This window comes from Rhinoderma darwinii, chromosome 13 (genome assembly GCF_050947455.1).
Source record: "Rhinoderma darwinii isolate aRhiDar2 chromosome 13, aRhiDar2.hap1, whole genome shotgun sequence".
NCBI classification, from domain to species: domain Eukaryota; kingdom Metazoa; phylum Chordata; class Amphibia; order Anura; family Rhinodermatidae; genus Rhinoderma; species Rhinoderma darwinii.
The window spans coordinates 17090035-17112116 of record NC_134699.1 but is presented as its reverse complement, the minus strand read 5'-3'; the positions used below and the strand labels follow the sequence as shown (position 1 = coordinate 17112116).

At 43.5% G+C, this 22082-nt stretch overlaps 1 protein-coding gene across 4 annotated transcripts in view; it reads left to right on the top strand.

Moving 5' to 3' along the window:
* The first annotated feature begins 3561 nt into the window (after positions 1 to 3561).
* Positions 3562 to 22082, top strand: part of ACBD4 (acyl-CoA binding domain containing 4) — a 34634-nt gene continuing 16113 nt past the window's right edge. Inside the window, exon 1 of one of the 4 annotated variants that reach the window (XM_075846677.1) lies at positions 3562 to 3627. The gene's annotated coding sequence lies outside the window, so the exon portion shown is untranslated. Of the gene's footprint in view, positions 3628 to 4802; positions 5105 to 16666; positions 16704 to 22082 lie in introns of those variants that run through there. The other 3 variants (XM_075846678.1, XM_075846676.1, XM_075846679.1) reach the window with 3 other exon arrangements.

Below are 22082 nucleotides of genomic sequence, written 5' to 3'. Positions count from 1 at the left end.
GCATAACGCAAAAACTATATCTGCGCCCAGCACCAAACTGGTTCGAGATATATATATATATATACACAGGATCTATATACCATATAAAGTCCACGTCTTCATTGGTGTAGTGAGAACGGTGTATGGCATGATCACTGTAATACGTTGCATGTATAGCAAAGAAAGACTATGAACGCCCCCCGGAGTCAGGGCCTGGTTGCGGCTGCTGCTTCAGCACCCCCTATAGACACATCACCGCGGCCTTCCGTTACATACTCCTCAGTGGTGGCGGTCCGCTCCACGGCCTGTCAGTAATGCAGAACTTCCATTAATCCATTATAAAAACTGTCTGGTAAAGGCCATTTCAGCCGCTGAACACCCCCCCCCCAACCTCTGAAGACTTCTATGTAACTGGAGGTCATCATAAGAGTCAGGCGTCTATGCGGCTTGTGATGCAGTTGAGCAGGAGTATCTGGTCATTTAGATATGTCTCGCTCCGTTTTAGGACAAGCCTCAGCCAGCAGAGCCTTATCTCCGGACCGCAGAGCACTACAGGATCAGATCGGGTCGCTGTACTCGCGCCTGGACCGATGCAGAGGAGCTTCTCTTTACCAGCATTGTGCTAAACAACTCATTTCGGAGCTGCATTGCAATGCAGATTTTAATCTGGTTACACAGGCTGCTCAACACTAAACTGCTTGACAGGACCAGACATAGACGGGATGGCACCCCTGGCCATGCTGCGGCATCGTGTAACCTTGTTCTATGGCAGTGCCAGCACAGGATGCAGCCAATAATACTGCCAGAACAGATGGCTCAATACTGGCATATAGCCTGCCAGGAGTACGCAGCAAAAAGAGATGGCACCAGGGCACATTGTGGCACTGCGGATGGCTCCAGGCCCTATGGCGGCTCTCATTATAGAGTTGTGGCTTTTATTGAAGACACTGTGGATGGCATTGTTAGGGTATGTTCACATGGCTTATTTTCGGCCATTTTCCAGGCCATAAACTGCCCGGAAAAAAAAAAAAAAAATCAGAAGCAGAACGCCTCCAAACATCTGCCCATTGATTTCAATGGGAAATACGGCGTTTTGTTATAACGGGGCGTTTTTTTGGTGGTGACTGATCCGGTGCCAATGGTTTTCGTTTGTCTCAGTTGCTCAAGGGCTCTGTTGTTTTGGCGGAATGAATAGCGCAGTCGACTACGGTATTGATTCTGTCAGAACGACCCTTGCACAACGGAGACAAACGGAAACCATTGGCACCGGATCAGTCACCATTGAAATCAATGGTGATGGAAACGGAAACTTATTCTAACGGAACCCCTCAATGGAAAGTCAACGCTGATGTGAACAGGCCCTAACACTGTAATCAAAGTAAATCCACGTGTTACCGGTTTCACAGGAATGCAGACAATCAACTCCGGAGGCTTGTGACATCCCCGAGACACGACGAGAATGCAGCTCGCTAATCTGCAGGATCATGACATCACGTCAGATATGTAGGGAATGCAGAAAATCCTTCCTCAAACCTGTGACATCACGGACTCACCACAATATCCGCTCCACTGACATGGCAGCACTTCATGGAGCGCTTACAGTCCGGTTAACACCCTGTTCACACTGAGTTTTTTTGCAGGCAGATAATTCTGCCTCAAAATTCCGTTTGGAATTTTGAGGTAGATTTTGATCTGCCTGCACGCCGTTTGCCGCAGCATTTTTTGCCCGCGGCCATTGAGCGCTGACGGGCAAAAACGCCATTAAATAGGCTCTCTCTGTCTCCCATTGATGTCAATGTGAGGTCAGAGACATAAACGCCCTAAGATAGGGCAGGGAGCTTTTTTCCAGCGAGACGGGTTTTCCGCTCGCGGAAAACAAATGCCTCTGCCTCCCATTGAAATCAATGGGAGACATTTTCAGATGTTTTTTGGCGTGTTTTCCGCGTAAAAAAACTCAGTGTGAACTGACCATAAGGGTCCATCCACACACAAAAATTTTCGAGCAACTTAAACTGCATCAAAAACCGCTTCTAAAAATTTCAAGTGAAAAACACATTTTTAATTTATTGTCATTTTGTACGTGCTTTTTTCTGCCTTTTAAAAAATCCTATAAAAAAAAGGAGCCTATGGGAAAAACAACAACGCATTTGTATGTAGTGCGTTTTATATTTCACTATAGACTTTAATGTAACATTTGGCTGCACCAAACAAAAGCACCACAAAAGTGCAGCAAAACACCACGTGCGAGTCCAACCTAACTTCACATGTTGCGGTTGAAGTGCGGTTGCGGTAAGAAATCTCAACCACGTCAATAAAACACACCAAAATGTTTCTAACTGCACCACACCGTGTAAATGGACCCGAAGGCCTCATTCACACGACAGGGTCCGAGTGTCGGCCGATAAAAACAGCCGATTTTGACCTGTTTTGCATCAGTTTTTTTCCCTGTCCGTTTTAAAAACGGATGAATTTCATTTGTAAATAATTTTTTGCCACACACTTCCCTCTGTAGATACTGCCACACAGCTCCCCTGTAGGTAGTGCCACACAGCACCCCCCCCCCCCCACACACACAAATGTAAACCCCCCCCCTACCTTTCTGTAGATAGCGCCGCCGTTCCAGGAGAGGTCCCTGACTGCAATGTCCATATATGGAGAGTAAAGTCAGGGACTTCTCCTGGAGCGGAATCCCCAATCTCCGGCCACAGCGTTACTGCATTGGGGATTCCGCTCCTACAGAGAGCAAAAAAATACCCTCCTCCTCACATGCACTTCGCGCTGAGGAGCGGGAGGAGAGAGAGAGTGAGCGAGGGAAGACACGGCCATCACTTGGAACACATTCCATGATGGCCGTGTATTACCCGACCCCAGCGACTTCTATGTGTGTCGGGCTAACGGCCGAAAATGGGGCACGTCCAAACAAAAAAAACGGTTGTGTGACTAGCCCCATTTGGTGTGACGGCTGTTTTTTGAACAGCTGGGAAAAACAGTGAATAGGGCCTAAGGGGTGCCCTCACATGTGGCATACTTGCCTTGTATTTCCACAGTGTATGCTTATGGGAAAAATATTCCGCAACTCAGATTTCTTTAGTTCTAACATTGCAAAATATCGTGGCCATAGGCATACATTGTAGTTTTACGCTTGTGGAAATACAAGGCAAATACACCACAAATAAGTGCACCCTAATAATGAGAGCCAGTACGGCTATAAAAAAAAGAAAGAAGCCAAATTCAACTATTACTAAACAACGCTTTGCTGAATATTTGTCGGACGCCGGCGCTCACCCCATTTCTCCGGTGTTACCTGGAGTAGTGTCTGTTTCAGATAGTGAGGAGAACGAACGTCCTCGACACAGGTTATACCATAAATGCCTGATAAGTGCAGGTCCCACCTCGGAGATCCTCACCTACTAGGAGAAGAGGGGTCCCGTGAGTCCCAATTGCCGATTCACGGAGGCAGAGCTCCTCACGGTGCGATTACACAAGACATTTTTGATTGCGCGGTCAAAACTGCAACAAAAACGGTTTAAAACTCACGTGTGCGCACCCTCATAGCCTGAACTAGGGAGGCGGCTTTCTGGTAAGAACACACAGGTCAGGAGACGAAACCGCGCCGCCATGCAGGGGCGAAACGCTGCACAATTAACGGTAAAAACGTGCGGCCATTTTCCACCCCACAGGTGTGAGGTTTCGGCTGCCACCTAGTGTGTTCTTACCCTTAGGGGTGGTGGGGAACAAGTCCAAGTTTTAGCACGCTAGCATTTCATCCCACTCAAATGACGGTGATGTAGATTTATACTTATTACCAACATTGGCCGCCAGGAAGAGAGAAACGGTGGCCAGGAACCAACTATGGACCAGGGATTAGGCCCACGCACACGACCGTAGATTTCATCCGTAACCACAGACCCATTTATTTCTATGGTCGACGGCCACCTTTCCGTATATTTACGGGAACGTGTCCGGGCCGTAGAAAGTTTCCGTAAAGAAAATAGGACAAGCCCTATTTTATTTATTTTACGGACCGTGCTGCCATACTTTATAATGGGAGAGCGGCCACATACGCGGGTGACTGTCCGCGGCCGGCTGAAAAAGGGGGTGACCAATTGAGAACACGATGGGAGTACTTTATTGTGTTGTCGGATGCACGGATGTAGGAGTCATCAAAACTTTGCATATATATATATATATATATATATATATATATATATTTGAAGTGCCAAAAAATGGCACGCGTATAGAAAATGTAGCGCTTTAGTTACTCCCCTCTTTAAAAAGCAGTTGGAGCACATGTAAAAAACGTATAAAACACACCATTTATTTAGTGCACGCCATGTTATACAATTTGCACCAGAATTTTGCAATGTTTTAAAGCTAGAATTTTTTTATCCGTACGTTTCCGATATTATTACGATACGCCTCCTCCACTCACCTCAACAATAGATCCGTCACCTCACAGATATAACGCATGAACTCCCTGCTCAAAAAACGTTCACAGATCAGTGACACAAGTTTCTTATTTTTATCTGCACTTGGGAAAGCTGGGTGACAACCATTATGACCACCACTTATAGTCCCCACAGGGGTTCTCACTATGCCCTGCAATTCTGCCTATTAGGTTAAGGTATCACAATGCAGCTTTGCCATTCAGGGCCCCAGGAATGCTGGGTGAGCTCTCTTGTGGGGTGGGGGGGGGCAGTAATGGCGGCTATCCTTTATACACAGTCATGATTTAAGACCAATTACAACCTTACACACTTACTAATAAAACTTCTGTGTACGTTTATCACACAATACTGAATTTACCAACTATTTTTCTAAACAAAATGGCCGATGCTCTCATTTACATCACGTCTTCCTACGACAGTAGCAGCACATCCTCTCTCTCTCCCTCCCTCCTGTTTATCCTCGTAGTCATGATGGAGAGTCAGTCTCGCGTCACCTCAGCCCTCCCACAATGCAGGTTTCCCCGCCTTAAACTTTTGGCCTTGTTCCACCTCATAATCCCCGGCCTGGCGTGATTGCTGTATCCGGATTTGTGGGCGGCACAGGCGGGCTGAGAGTCCAGTGCCGGGAGGAGGCGTGACTATTAGCTCCAGGGGCCTCAGTGGCCGACGTTGTGTAGGTAATGACATTATATGAATAAAGTATAACAATAAATGTCACGGTGTATAAAATACACGAATAGATTATATAACATAGTAAAGCCACCATTTTACTGTATATATAAGATGAGGAGTCTCAAGATGGAGTAGTCATTTATTACTAATGTTGTGAAGTTTGTGATAGTGATGTAAAATGGCGGCTTCTGTAGTTGAAGGGGATGCGCATCTGACCGTGGTGATAAATTATTTTCCTATGTAATTGCACAATTCTACTGTCGTAGGATGACGTATCGAAATCATGGCCTAAATTTGGTGCAACTGGCACGCTTTTCTTCACGCTTTTCTTCACGCTTTTCTTCACGCTTTTCTTCACGCTTTTCTTCCTCATGGACAATATTTTGCACCAACATATTTTTGAAGCCATCGCAGGGTGCAGGGCAGTACATTATGGATTTCAGACCATCTATATAGGTTGTCGTCCATAATGTAAACCGATAAATCGTCCATCGATTTCTAGCGTGATTTGTGGCGTTGTCTGGGCTTCTTTTGGAGGGATACCGATATGTCGTTTGGCATTGTGAAGGATGATTTATTTGCTTATATTCTCTGTATGAAATTACATTGTGAATTATCAAGCAGGAGGCTGAATTACTAAGATATGTATTATGTGAAAGTGATGATAATGTTTAAATGATTTAGTTTCGTGCAGCAGCCATCTTGTCTGGAGTTCCCATCTTGGTTTTATTGTAGTGAATAGAAAAGTCATTGTTCCTTTAATACAAGTAATGTTGATTTCGTATGTTTTATCTTTGACCTTGGTTCCCATGCGAAGATGGACAGGGAGTGAGATGGGAGTGAGATGGGGGGATGGCAAGTATGCGTGAGGGAAGGTCTCCCCCCATCTCCACGAGGACATTCTGTCCAGAAGAGAGATAAGAAACCTGTAAACATAATGTGTGAAGAATTATAATGATGTATTTTATTGTATGCTTTTTACTGAATAACAAATATTGTTACATTGTCTCTGATTGGTTTATCTCAAGCCTACACCCCTTCTGAATTTCAGTTTAACAGTTTGAGTTTGGTAATAAATCCTTCAGATGAGAATTTTGAACATTTCAGCGTGTCTGTGTGTTTTCTTCTCGTCTCTCGATATATATCGGTGAAATATCCTAATTAGGATTCTGACTAATGGAGTCTGGCCTTGAGAGTCTGTTGGGACTCGTATAAATTTCAGTCTAATATATTTTGAGCGATGGATTTCCACGACAGTAATGGTGCCGAAACCCGGGAAGATTGCACGTCTGATAAGCTGTCACTGGAGAGGTCTGGCTTTGCATCTGTGAATTACAAAAACCGCGGTAGGTAAGGAGCTTATTCTTACACCATTCACACATGTATTGCGTAAGCCTTGGAATCCAGCTGTCAGAACGTCACTTCTATGGACGAGACTCCTTAGTCAGTGGGTTGCAAGATGGATCCAAAAAGGTATGTTGAAGCTTTTTGTGTGATGAAGGATTGCAGGTGTGTACGTGATCTTAAACTGTTGATATGAAAGACATGAGAGAATTTTTGCCAGCAAATACATAGTTAACCAGGAAAAATTGTGAGAAGCCTTTGGAATGCAGTGACGTAGCGCATGGCAGAGAGAAGTCGTAACTCACATGTGAAGTATTTGAAATGCAAAGAGTTTGGGCTGGACTGTGAGGAAAAAACAAAACTTCTGCTTGCTGCTTTGTTGTAGCGTCATTTGTTATTTAGTTGTGTAAAATTGTTGAGGATTAATAGTTGTTCTGTTACCCGTTTGTCTGGGATTATAGTTGGGAGGTACTGACTGGTATTGGCTCAGACCCATAGACAGTTGTGAGTAATATCATGTAGTACCACAGGGGCTTCAATGGTTAAGTCCTGATAATGTAGAATCCAGTGCAAGGAGAAGCAATTGTGTCTATATTGAATTTGCACTCAATACCATTACCCAGTGCAATAGGGAAAAACTTTGAATACTGTATTAGAAAATCATTTATATTTTCCTGGCTCATTGCCAGACAGTGATATTGTGTGTAAGGGTCCATAAACCAGTTGTATGCATTGCCAGACTGGCATAAGGTGGGAATCAGTACAGACTGATTTCTAGCACATGTGATAATCCGGCATATACACTTTGATGTAAAATAACATCCAAGTAATTAAGTCTGTAGTAGTATAACATCAGACCGCTGGATTGAATACCGTTGTAATATAACATCCTGTATTCATTGAATGACCCTGACACTTATCCCAGGTGCCACCTGTGTCGTAGTAGTAATTACAGTGAAGAACATTGGTATTGGCTCAGACCCATAGCCCGTAAAGAAATTATCACCAACATAGATGACAACCCCCTAAACTACAACCCACAGAGTGAACGGCTGAGCGGGGAGGATAATATATATATGTTACCAAATATAATTTGCATGTGAAACCATTGCAAAGTGCTAGAGGAAAGAGTTTGGGATATATGTTACATCATGGGCTCTATGAACTGAAAGACACACCCCGGCAGCAAGTGTTCTGCATAAGTGAAGTGTTACCAACTCCTGCTTGAATCAATGGAGTTTCATGAATGTCGATTGTGTTGAAGAATTTGCTCTTGTAATTGTTGATTGGCAGCATTTTGTCTGTTCTTGATGTTCAATCCAGTGAGGGATCAGAGGATCCTACTGCTAGAATGTCTGGAGGAACGACTTGTGATATCGTATTGGTAAGACAGTCTAGGAGATAGACTGGTCTGAGATATCTGTCGGCAAACGTGGCCTGTTTGCCTGGAGGTGGGGGATTTACCGGAAATCACCCTACTGCTCTCCGACCATGGGGTCAGGAGGAAGTTGGACAAAGATGCTTTGGGGCACTGGTCCCGGCCAACATTAGAATGAGCAAAAGGAGCTGGGGCTTTAATTCTAAAGTATGTGAAGGCAAAATAACACACTGAAAAAAATTGTTGAAAAGGCTGGCAGCGTAAGAAGGATGTTTGCATGTGAGAAAGAACAATTTAAATACAGGTGTAAATTTTCATTGGAAGAGTGAAGAAAACGGAGCAGCCAGGTACATTGCAGTGACTAACGTGGGTCAGAACGGGGGGAGTGTAATGTGTGATGTGATGAGACATCTGTGTGATGTGTGCAATGTAACATGTGTGATGTGATGAGACATCTGTGTGATGTGTGTAATGTAACATGTCTGAAGTTTGAAACTAATGGCCACAATAAAAGCAGAACTATATTGTATGTTTCCTATTTTTAACAGCAGTAATGTCTAAAAATGTTAGTGTTTTGTGTATGGGGTTAAAATCAGTTCTACTTTTTTTTTCATTTTTTTATGGAACGTGTTTTATTTTCGCGCAGCGCAGTCGTCTGTAACTACACCAAGCGAGAAAAATATTACAGCCGGCTGGATCTGTTTGTAGAAAGATAAAAGCTATACTGCAGATTAATGTGTTATAATGTGATAAGATTTATTGTTGGAATGTTTTGATGTTGATTCAAATGTATTAAACTACAGATATTGTGAGACACGGGGTCTTGAACATGTATGTGCCCCCTCTGTTCCCTATTCTTATGTACAGCTTATTGGTTTGCAGTAATTAATATTACCAGATATATTATTTTCTGTGTTATTGAATAACTAATTACAATTGTTTTGTTTTTGTTTTCACACATGAGGCACGTGCTATAGTGCTGCCTAAATGTTATTTTTTTAAAAATGTGAGATGTTTTACAGGTAAATGGTTGCAGGTCATTTTAAAGATAAAATGTATTTTTGTCAGGAGAAAGTCATCTTTTTTTGTTCCAGGCTGTTGTGTATTACAGGGGGTTAAACTAGTGCCACCCCGATAGAGTGCCTAATCTCATTATGTTAATATGTAGTTTTGAACCCTGCTACATTACTTTCGCAGAGTCCAAATAGGAGGGAATGTTGAAGGGACTGATCAGGTAGTTTTTGTTTTTTGTTCTCCTTTTTTACAGGCAATTTTATGACCCCTTCACAGCCAGAGGGAGCTATGCCAAGCACTGCCCTATCCCAGTGGCTGAGAAAGGGTTGAAGATTTCCCAATGGTGAAGGGACTGATCAGGTAGTTTTGTTTTGTGTTTTATTTTGTTTTGAATTAATGAATTTGGTTTTAGGAGATCTACAAAATGTGTATGAGTTTTAAGGAGTAACCCAGATTAAATGTGTATGACAGTAACTTATATTTTGAGGTTTTTCTGTGTAGATGGTTCCAGATCCCCCTCCAGCCAATTTACACAGGAGGTGAGGTGACGTCACTCACAGATGAGTCTTTACAGATTTAGATGGGGAGAAGTCAAAACAAAAAAAAAATTGTTTGAATATTGTTTATTTTATGCCAGATTTCAGTAACATATTTTGTTTGTTTTTGTATTAATCAGGTATTTACAGGACCTGGTGGGTGGGATGTACAAGTGTTCTGGATCATCAGATAAATGTGGAACAATAAAACTCCACCCTTTTGAAATGTTCTATCTATATGTGACATGGGTTTCCAATGTAAATTTGTAATGAAGACATACTTTATCATATACAGCATGTGTAGAACAGGATACGAGGCACCAGGTAAATTACCCAGAAACCACTCTCACCTTCTTGTTCATCTCAAGGAGCGGAGTTGGAGGTGCTCGCTGAGGCTGTAACCTGGCAGAAGGTAAGACGGCCGACATTTACACTGACTCTAGGTACGCTTTTGGCATCGCCCACAATTATGGGCCCATTGGTAGTAGGAACTTTATTGGATCATTGGGTAAGCCAATTGAGAGAGCAAGAGAAAACAGAACTGACAACAAGGGTATATGCAGCCAGGTGTCAGTAAATTGGCTTGTCCCTGGATACAATAATGCAAGCACTAGGTTTGTAGCAGCCGGCATGATGTGCGCACGGCATGACATAGGTAAAACAGCAAAGGTACCTGTGAAAAGTGCAGCCCGGCCAGATTAACAGTCCCAGCGACTGCAGAACATACAACTACCCGAGGTAGAAGTGTATGACGCGGTGCTCGTGTGTGTAGACCTGTTCTCAGGGGGGGCTGAAGCCCGGCCTGTATTTTCCCCACTGCAGACGTTGTGTGTAAGTGACAGGGGAATAGTGTTATCCCAAGTATTGACCTGATGTTTGTACAATAAGATATCAGCAGTTCTCCAGATGTTATTCCAAAGTTAGTTTGTTTAATAATTGTATTTAAGAAGTGTTGTGGTAATATTAAATACTGAAGTTAAGTTTTATGTAAAGTTCTGGATCAGCCTTAGCATTGGACTATTAGAGTCATGCGTCAGATAAAAGGTACAGAAGTGGAATATTCCCATTTGAAAATATTTTTAGTTATTTGTTTTTTGTCGTTGTTATTGTGAAAGGAAAATTCTGTGCAGTGTTTGTGTGTGTGTGTGTGTGTGTATATATATATATATATATATATATATATATAAAGAAGAAAAATGAGTTTGCATGTATCATTTCTAGTTATTGCTCAATGTGAACGTTTGATGTAAAGATGTTATTTGTTAATGTTTTTCTTCAAATTAATTATTTGATTAAGATCAATTAATGTTTATACAATGAAAAAGTTTGTTCTCCACAGGAAGAGTCCAACTGGGAGCGGAAGGCGTGAGAACCAGATTCTAACAGAATGTGGACGGATAAGGGAACGTGAATCGGTAAGACCCAAGGCACTCTTGATGGCTTTTGCATTGATGGTGTATGACCTCACATAGGCCCCAAGACTGCAAGGATCGATTTGGTGAGATCTAATTGGTATGTCCCAGGCTTTACAGCTGTTGCTGCTAAATTCTGTTAGAGCTGTTTGATTTGCCTACAGAACAGTCCTGGCAGACCGGTGCCAACCTTATCATACCCGCCTCCCACAAAGAGAACAGACCTTGAGAGGTCTCCCCATGCAATACAAATTAGAGTAAGGAAAATTGGTTTGCGACATTTGTCAGATAAACATGTTGAATCTGTGTATATTTTGGTGAGCTGGAAATGTTCCAGGCAATCAGATCAGATCAAGGTACAAATCCTGCTGGAAAGCGTGACACTAAGTGCAAATGAAATGTACCCAATAATTACACATCTTCTAGGTGCCCTGTCCATTGGAACAGAGACGTTTTTCTTATATAAAGGTGTTTGTTTGATTTAGTTTAAGGGCCTGACATTGTTACGTAGATGTTATCACCAGATTAGTAACAATTGACAAGGGTTGGGGTCCTCGAGCAAGTGGCAGTAAACATGAACTAAAAGATTTTTAATACGATGAACTCCATTACTGAGGTGCGGCAGGAGCAGCCGGAGCCAGTACAACGCGTTTGTCATGAACTGACGGCAGTGTCATAATTCCAAGCAGCCGCCCAGACAAGTAAGAAGACAGATGAGCGGAGGGTTTGTGGGGTCACAATAACACCCCACTAATCCGCCTACGTGGGATCTCACACCAGGCTCACAGCATGAGGTGTTGTGTATAGCCCGGTGACGTAAACTAAAAGAGACGGTGTCTGACAGATGAAAAGGACCAAATCAAGTCGTGATGACATCAGCAAAATTCCAAGTAAAGACCAAAGACCTGAGTGAATCCGTCAGCAGTATCAAGTGTTCTAATCAGAAGACAGGAGAAGAAGAGGACGATGATGTACATGACTTGTCAATGCACTGGTGGGACCCCATACCCTAACCGGACATTGGTGATGGCATCATATTAGTTGTGGCCCTATTGATATATTGTTTGAGTTTCATAATCATAATATATAATTTCTGTAATTTAATATGAGAAAAAGGGGGGTTTGTGAAGGATGATTTATTTGCTTATATTCTCTGTATGAAATTACATTGTGAATTATCAAGCAGGAGGCTGAATTACTAAGATATGTATTATGTGAAAGTGATGATAATGTTTAAATGATTTAGTTTCGTGCAGCAGCCATCTTGTCTGGAGTTCCCATCTTGGTTTTATTGTAGTGAATAGAAAAGTCATTGTTCCTTTAATACAAGTAATGTTGATTTCGTATGTTTTATCTTTGACCTTGGTTCCCATGCGAAGATGGACAGGGAGTGAGATGGGAGTGAGATGGGGGGATGGCAAGTATGCGTGAGGGAAGGTCTCCCCCCATCTCCACGAGGACATTCTGTCCAAAAGAGAGATAAGAAACCTGTAAACATAATGTGTGAAGAATTATAATGATGTATTTTATTGTATGCTTTTTACTGAATAACAAATATTGTTACATTGTCTCTGATTGGTTTATCTCAAGCCTACACCCCTTCTGAATTTCAGTTTAACAGTTTGAGTTTGGTAATAAATCCTTCAGATGAGAATTTTGAACATTTCAGCGTGTCTGTGTGTTTTCTTCTCGTCTCTCGATATATATCGGTGAAATATCCTAATTAGGATTCTGACTAATGGAGTCTGGCCTTGAGAGTCTGTTGGGACTCGTATAAATTTCAGTCTAATATATTTTGAGCGATGGATTTCCACGACAGCATGAACGACTTTACAAGACTGCACCTGACAACGACCGAATAATCCCACACGGTAGATCAACTTTTTCACAGATATCTGTCTTCGGTCGGCGACTATCACGCTCATTCGTGTCATGAAAAGGCGCTGTTTGATGACCGAAAATGGTCTAAATCGTCCTTTTCAGCCGTCCAATATCTGTAGTGTATGGTCAGCTTTTGACAGACGGGACCCACTGCACAATTTATTTTTGGCTTCTGCATGGGCTACACAGCAGGGGAAGAAAAGAGACAAGGTTAGGCCTTATTCACACGAACGTGTATTACGTCCGTGCTACGCACGGGAAAATCACGCGCATCGCATGGGCTTGTGTAAGTGAATGGGACCGTTCTGACAGGTCGTGATTTTCACGCAGCGTATGTCTGCTGCCTAAAACTCACGACATGTCCTATACTTGCCCGTGTTTCGCGCAGCACGCACCCATTGAAGTCAATGAGTGCGTGCAAATAGCGCTCGGCACACGGAAGCACTTCCGGGTGCCACGTGTGATTTGCGCTACAGTAGTAATATAAATGAATGAAAACAGAAAAGCACCTCCCGCTTTTATGTTTGTAAACATAAAAACAGAGTGTCATAATGATGCCGGCTGCGCGAAAATCACGCAGCCGCGCACCATATACAGATGCCACACTGAACTTTTGCGCGCGCAAAACGCAGCATTTTTTGCGCACACAAAACGAACACGTTCGTGTGAATAAGGCCTTATAGTGCGGGAAGCTGTAGAGGGGCGTGTTCACACATAGCAAATTTGTTTCAGAAATTTCTACGAGTGAAAAATCCATTTCACGTGTTTAAATGGGGTTATTTCTGCAGCGTGTGCATGAAACTCCATGCAGATCAATTACTGCAGTTTCAAAAATTTCTGGCGTGTGTGAACATAACCTAGGTGACACTGGAGGAGATGCAGCCGTACAGGTCGAGGAGCGGTTAAAGCCGTATTGACAAAACGCATGTGTTTTTACTGCAATTTGATGTGTTTTTCTTTGTGGTAAAAAAATGCAACCAGATAGAAAAATGCATAAAAACGCGGTAAAAATACATGCGGTTTTCGTATGTGTTTTTAACCACACCTCAACCGCAATATCTAAATACGGCTTCTTCAGACGAACGTGGGGAAACTCGGACGTAAAATATGGCAGTTTTTCACGGCCGTGTTGCCCCAGTGAGGCGTCCAACAGAAGAAAATAGGATGTGTTCTATTTTCAACGGACACTTCACACGGTCTGTTAAAACAACGGCCGCGTGAACAGCCCCATTGAAATACATGCGTCCGTGTGATGGCCGTTGTTTTAAAGTTCGTCACATGGACGTATTCAACGTTGGTCTGAATAAGCCCTTACGCGATACATTCACACATCTGCAATAAATTTGAGATTTTCAGCCTTATTCACCCAGTGCAGTTTTTTAAACCAAACCCAGGAGTGAATTCAAAATAAGAGAAGTAGAATATTTCTTATATATTATCCCCCCATTTAGGGTATGTTCACACGGCTTATTTTCGGCCGTTTTTCAGGTCGTAAACGCCCCCAAAAAACTGCAGAAAAATTGGAAGCGTTCTGCCTCCAAACATCTGCCCATTGATTTCAATGGGAAAAACGTTGTTCTGTTCTGACGGGCCATTTCTTTTAGCGGCCGTAAAAAAAACGGCCGCGAAAAAGAAGTGCATGTCACTTCTTCTTCAGCTGTATTTGGAGCCGTTTTTCATAGACTCTATAGAAAAACAGCTCCAAAAACGACCGGAAAAACTCAGTGAAAATCGCGAGTGGCTTAAAAAAATGTCTGAAAATCCCTTGAAAACAGCTCCGTATTTTCCGACATCTTTGAGTTTGTGTGTGCACATACCCTTACAATCCACTCCTGGTTGTGGCTTCAAAAACTGATCCAAGAAACTGTACCAAAACTTCAATGTGTGAATGGGGCCTTAGGGTATGTGCACACACACTAATTACGCCCGTAATTGAGGGACGTATTTCAGCCGGAAGACCCGGACCGAACACACTGCAGGGGGCCGGGCTCCTAGCATCATAGTTATGTACGATGCTAGGAGTCCCTGCCTCTCTGCAGGACGACTGTCCCGTACTGAAAACATGATTACAGTACGGGACAGTTGTCCTGCAGCGAGGCAGGGACTCCTAGCATCGTACATAACTATGATGCTAGGAGCCCGGCTCCCTGCACTGAGTTCGGTCCGGTACTTGCGGCCGAAATACGTCCGTCAATTACGGACATAATTAGTGTGTGTGCACATATCCTTAGGGTATGGTTACACAGTTTTGTTGAAGCTGGAAAAACAGATCACGCTGTGCGGTCACATACTCCCACATTAACTTTACTGAAGTGTCTTGAGAGTGAATAGACATCACCTCCAGCCAGTACGCGATGTCTATTCACACTCCCGACACTTCAGTAAAGATTTTGTGGGAATTACTCACACAGCACAGCGTGATCTCGCGAGATCATGCTGTGCTGTGATTAAAGAGAACCTTTCACCTCCCCACACATGTGCAGCATGTAATAGGCAGGGCTGCACAAACTCTGGGGCACTTTACATATTTTTTCTACCCTCCTCCGTTATTTAGATATCGGTGCCGTTATATTTGGCTTCCGATATTTAAATAACCCCCTGAACTGTCAATGGGGCGTGTACTGGCAAGGGGGCGTGTTACTATGGCTGTGACACTGTCCAATCAAATATGGACAGTGTTACAGTAAGAGTGAGGCGAAAGAGTGGGCGCGCGCACGCTGTCACTCTTGAGCTTTCAAGATCAGTCTTCTGCCGAACTGGCAAGGGGGCGTGTCACTGCTACGGACAGCGTAAGAGCTGGGGAGCGCTTACACTGTCCCTTGTATTGTCCGTTGTATTGTAAATAATAAAAGGCGATCAGTCATTTGAGTGGATCACTAACATCCATAGCGCCCTGATGGTGGCCCTGACTACCCTGATGGCACCATATATGACACAACTGCTATAGACTTGCTCCTGAGTAAGGCTTGGTTCCCCTTCGTTTAGCGTTTTGTCGGGAAACCTCCCAACGTTTCCATTAGTCAGATGGAGGCCAAAAGATTATCCTCTTGGCCTCTGTCTGGCCAGAATACCGCAAAAAAGTAGTATGATTTGGCGTGGCAGACCAAGCTATTCCATCTCGAGGCATCTTGCTAAAAACAACCGATCCTTAAAAAGGGTACCGTATTAACCTATGGGTGACGGATGCCAACATATGGCATGCGTCTCAGGCATCTGTTTAACGCATACGTCATGACGTATCCGTTACACGTATGCAATCATAGTCTATGGGTGACGGATGCATTAAACGGATGCAGTCATCACCCATAGGCTATAATGACATCACAGCTACGTCCATGATAAGCGCACAATATGTCCGTTAAACGGATTCCATGTTCGTCTATGGGTGATGGATATCACAGTTAGAAATCCGTCATAGCCTCTTTTACTGTATATGTCGAGACAAAGACACAGTGTGAACCTGGCCTGACACGAGGATATTTGCTAACATTGTAGAAAGATGCAGATTTACAATAAACCAGCGAGGAGGCAAATGTAAGCGAGCAGGAAACCACAGACGGAGAATGGAAGTGTTTGTTTCTTCCTGCTGTAATGTAATGATCGCAGTGATTGATGCAGAAAACATGAGAAACGCAGGTCATTGCTGGTCGATCGCCAATAGTACGGGTGTCTGGCACATCCTCCGCTTCACTCGCCGCATAGGGCTTAATGCAATTTTTAAATGGAAACGGTATATAATAATTTGCTAGCTTGTTATTTATATGGTCTTTAAATCAATATCCATCTCGCTGTGCATTCAGTCACTTCCTTCCTCTAGGCCAAATTAAACTACCTGGTTCTCCCTGGATGTTTCCTGCTCAGTTCTGTCTATTTTCCCTTGGATCTGTCCTGGGTGTATCAATATGTTTATAGTAAATGCAGTAACAAGTTATATTTAACGCTGCGGACTGACACCCATCCTCTTCTCATTGGCACAGAAAGCAGAACAGTTGGGGCACCAATTGGTATATGCAAAAAAAAAACAGGGCCAAGATAGACGGTAAGTGGCATAGGCATTGCCCAGCCAATTGTCTCTCCTTCCGAGAAATGCGCATCTCTCGGCGCCGCTGCATTTAATTGTATATATGTCCTCGTTCGGGAGGAGTTGATTGGCTGTTTCATATAGAAAGGTATGGTAACGAGAGGAGGTGGTGCAAGCGCTGTATATGGGATCACGTTCTGGATGAGGTACTGTTTATGGGATCACGTTCTGACTGAGGCACTGTATATGAGATCACGTTACGGATGAGGTACTGTTTATGGGATCACGTTCTGGCTGAGGCACTGTATAAGGGATCACGTTCCGGATGAGGTACTGTATATGGGATCACGTTCTGGATGAGGTACTGTTTATGGGATCACGTTCTGACTGAGGCACTGTATATGAGATCACGTTACGGATGAGGTACTGTTTATGGGATCACGTTCTGGCTGAGGCACTGTATAAGGGATCACGTTCCGGATGAGGTACTGTATGTGGGATCACGTTCTGGCTGAGGCACTGTATATGGGATCACGTTCTGGCTGAGGCACTGTATATGGGATCACGTTCTGGCTGAGGCACTGTATATGGGATCACGTTCTGGCTGAGGCACTGTATATGGGATCACGTTCTGGCTGAGGCACTGTATATGGGATCACGTTCTGGATGAGGTACTGTATATGGGATCACGTTCTGGCTGAGGCCCTGTATGGGATGACGTTCTGGATGAGGTACTGTATATGGGATCACGTTCTGGATGAGGTACTGTATATGGGATCACGTTCTGGATGAGGCACTGTTTATGGGATCACGTTCTGGCTGAGGCACTGTATAAGGGATCACGTTCCGGATGAGGTACTGTATATGGGATCACGTTCTGGCTGAGGCACTGTATATGGGATCACGTTCTGGCTGAGGCACTGTATATGGGATCACGTTCCGGATGAGGTACTGTATATGGGATCACGTTCTGGCTGAGGCACTGTATATGGGATCACGTTCTGGCTGAGGCACTGTATATGGGATCACGTTCTGGCTGAGGCCCTGTATGGGATCACGTTCTGGATGAGGTACTGTACATGGGATCACGTTCTAGATGAGGTACTGTATATGGGATCACGTTCTGGATGAGGCACTGTTTATGGGATCACGTTCTGGATGAGGTGCTGTATATGGGATCACGTTCCGGATGAGGTACTGTATGTATATGGGATCACGTTCTGGATGAGGTGCTGTTTATGGGATCACGTTCCGGATGAGGTGCTGTATATGGGATCACGTTCTGGATGAGGTGCTGTATATGGGATCACGTTCCGGATGAGGTGCTGTATATGGGATCACGTTCTGGATGAGGCACTGTTTATGGGATCACGTTCTGGCTGAGGCACTGTATATGGGATCACGTTCTGGCTGAGGCACTGTTTATGGGATCACGTTCCGGATGAGGTACTGTATATGGGATCACGTTCTGGATGAGGTACTGTATATGGGATCACGTTCTGGATGAGGTACTGTATATGGGATCACGTTCTGGATGAGGTACTGTATATGGGATCACGTTCTGGATGAGGTACTGTATATGGGATCACGTTCTGGATGAGGCACTGTTTATGGGATCACGTTCTGGCTGAGGCACTGTTTATGGGATCACGTTCTGGCTGAGGCACTGTATATGGGATCACGTTCCGGCTGAGGCACTGTATGGGTATGTTCACACACAGAGTCAAAAACGTCTCAAAATACGGAGCTGTTTTCAAGAGAAAACAGCTCCTGATTTTCAGATGTTTTTTGTGCCACTTGCAATTTTTGCGGTGTTTTTCGCTGCGTTTTTTACGGCCGTTTTTGGAGCTTTTTTCAATAGTCTATGGAAATCGGCTCCAAAAACGTCCCAAGAAGTGTCCTGCACTTCTTTTTCGCGGCCGTTTTTTTACGCATAAAAAAACGCTGCGAAAAACACTCCGTCGGAACAGAACGCAGTTTTCCCATTGAAATCAATGGGCAGATGTTTGGAGGCGTTCTGCTTCTGATTTTTCGGCTGTTTTTTGGGCGTCTACGGCCCGAAAAAAGACCGAAAATACGCCGTGTGAAGATACCCTATATGGGATCACGTTCTGGCTGAGGCACTGTATGGAATCACGTTCTGGCTGAGGCACTGTATATGGGGCCCTCTTTTGCAGGGCACTGTAAATGGGGCACTGTCTGGCAGGAACTGTGTATGGCACATCTAGCTCTCAGGACCCCTGCGTTTGGCGAAAACAGCTCCTGATTTTCAGACGTTTTAACAACTCGCGTTTTTCGCTGCGTATTTTACGGACGTTATTGGAGCTGTTTTGCAATGGAGTCAATGAAAAACAGCTCCAAAAACGTCAGAAGAAGTGACATGCACTTCTTTGACGCGGGCATCTTTTTACACGCCGTCTTTTAACAGCGACGCGTAAAATGACACCTCGTGGGAATAGAACACCGTAAAACCCATTGAAAGCAATGGGCAGATGTTTGTAGGCGTAATGGAGCCGTTTTTTAAAACGGGAGAAAGCCGCTGCAAGGCTCCTCTGACAGTGGCTCATGTACTAACAAATAAAAGGGTCAGAAATTCAACAGCCCAATCCTTCTCTCCCCCGACATCGCCTGCATTTTTACAGCAGGTCTCACCCTTTGCGATGCATAGGGTAAAATATGCATGTGACGTTCTCTGCAAATCCGCAGTGGAAAAAGTCTGCAGCATATGGACTAAAATGCCGATGACAACTTTGTGGACTTGCTGGTACTTGTTGTACTTGCACACCAGTACAAGTGCAGGACTAGGCCCCAACCCTCAAATACGATGATGTTATTTTTGCCGTTAATAGATGAAGTTGAGTTACTATGACACTTAAACTGACAGCGTTCCGGAGTTTTCTATTTGCCTCCCGGAACGCACACTTGTGCTGGATCAGCGGTATTCGCACGCTACATCTGCAGAGCTAGCTGTGTGGACCACAATTTACTACAGACGATGCTGATTTCTCAGATTACATTTTTTCTGTTTTAACCCTGCAGCCCTGTTCCTTTATGGGGTCGCTATATTATATCAACATTCAAGACAAGGCCCAATTTCCACCACTTTACCCAAAATAGAATGAGTATTTTTTTCTCGGACAGAAATATACATGGAAAAAAAACCACAATGTACCTGCCAGAATGCCCGATGCAGTGCCGAAATAGCAATATAAATTTAAAGAGACACTCCAGTTATTTTTTATTTTTTTTTCCGGCCTCCGTTTGTAAAGTACACCCGGTAAAAAAAGGTAGTGCAGGTCATCTTCTTACCGGGCACTTTGTTGCCGAAATATCCCAGCTGCAATTATGTCACGTGACCGCGCTGTGACCGACCGATTCCTACAGCATCTGCTATGTGGACCTGTCATTATGCATTCTTATGAGACTCGCATTAAGCTTCTTATTGGAATACTTGGTGAAAGAGACTTGCGGTCCACACAGCAGACACTGTAGGAATCTTTCGGTTACAGTGCAGTCACGTGACATAATTGTGGCCGGGACATTGCGGCAACAAAGCACCCGGTAAGAGGATGAGCTGCCCTACCTTTTACCGTGTGTGAACAGGGGCAACGATAAAAAAAATAAATCACTGGAGCGTCCTCTTTAATGTGTTGCCGAGTAGCTGATAGTATTGTTTATCTTTATTATTAATGAAGGCTCCGAATAATATCTCTGCGCATCACAAATTGTGTTCTTTTCAATTGGATAATAAAAAAATATGTAAATGTTTTGTAAATGTGAAAACAAAACATCCCCCCCCCCCCCACAAGAGATTAAAAATGCAATGTATAAAGACCTCAGACTATGAAGACGGAGGCTTTTCCTCCTGTCTCCCAGCAGGAAGTCACAGCACTATCTGAAAGGGAAACTCTAGGCAAAAACTGAAAATTCACACCAACGTGCCGTAACAAGGGTGCAGTCACATGAGGGGCATATGCCTTGTATATCCGCATTGTAAGGCCTTATTCAGACGAACGCGTCCGTTCCACGCGTGTAAAAAAAAGGTCAGTTTTTCATACTTTGTAGTTCCGTGTGCCATCAGTGTTTGTTCCGTGTAGCATCAGTTTTTGATGTCCGTGTTGGTGCACGTTTTTTAATTGATTTTTTCTCAGCCTTTTTTTTAGCAACTATTGCGTGAAACACACGTATGATGTCTGTGATTTTCACGCACCCATAGACTTCAATTGGCGCTAAAACTGACTAGAATAGGACATGCAGTGAGTTTCACGCAGCGGAAACGGACAGCACGGACAGCACACGGACGTATACAACGTTAGTCTGAATAGGGCCTAAAACTGTACATATGGGATCCAATGGGAAAAATATTCTGCAACTCAACTACAAGGCAAATACGGCACGTGTGACTGCACCCTAAGGTTTTACAAACTTTAATGCCGCCATTTACTAAATTCTCCATTGTCCTGATGGGGCCGCAGTTGAAGCCTATACTGCCAATGACAACTAAGCAGCGCTGGCATCTGCCTATTTGGTAGGTTATGTTGCTTCTTGGTCTTCATGCCTAGCAGAGGCTTCAGGTGTGGCCTAGTAGAAGACAATAGGTAAGATCTGAAATGGTGGCATTTAGGTAAGTGTTCATCCAAAAATAACAATATACTAATTGTTATCCTGAGTCTATGGCCCGCTTAAGTGTCTGCAGCGGCGGAAATGCCCTCAGGCTCCTGGTTGGCCTTGAGGATACAGCGTATTTTTACATTTTTTGCTCCACTGCATTCCAGGAGCTGTTTTTTTTATTTTTTTTTTACTGACGTTGCTGTGTGAAGTCCCGTTTTTTTGTGTTTTGGGAAAATAGTTTTGTTTCTGGCATAATTTTTCAGTATTTAACATTTGATTTATTTGAATTTGTTTTTGAACGGGTTGTGACAATTATAGGGACATACAATATATGCAATTTCTTTTATGTTTTAGGACTTTTCTTTAATAAAAAGTTTTTTCTAAATCGTGTTAATTATTCTCACTTTTTAAACGTTGTTTACATTTTTCTTTTGTTTCCTAGAAAGGGCACTTTATTAAAAAATTTTATATTTACATTTTATTACGGTTTTATATTATAATGCATTAGAATTCTTATATATATCAATGCATTTTTACCTGTGCATATAAAATGGGACTGCCATGGGGGCGTTTGCTAGGCCCTGGTCTGTCCCTTTAAACCGTCAGCCCCAGTGATCTCTAACGCCAGTGCTGATCATCAGCTAGTAAAGACACCTCCTTCGCCCTAGTGATGACGCATTTGCTATTAATTGCTTTTTCTGGTGATTTGCCTTCTGGGAACTACAATCTTTACAACAACTATATACAATAATCTGATGAAGGAAGAACTAACTTTCCCCCGATGTT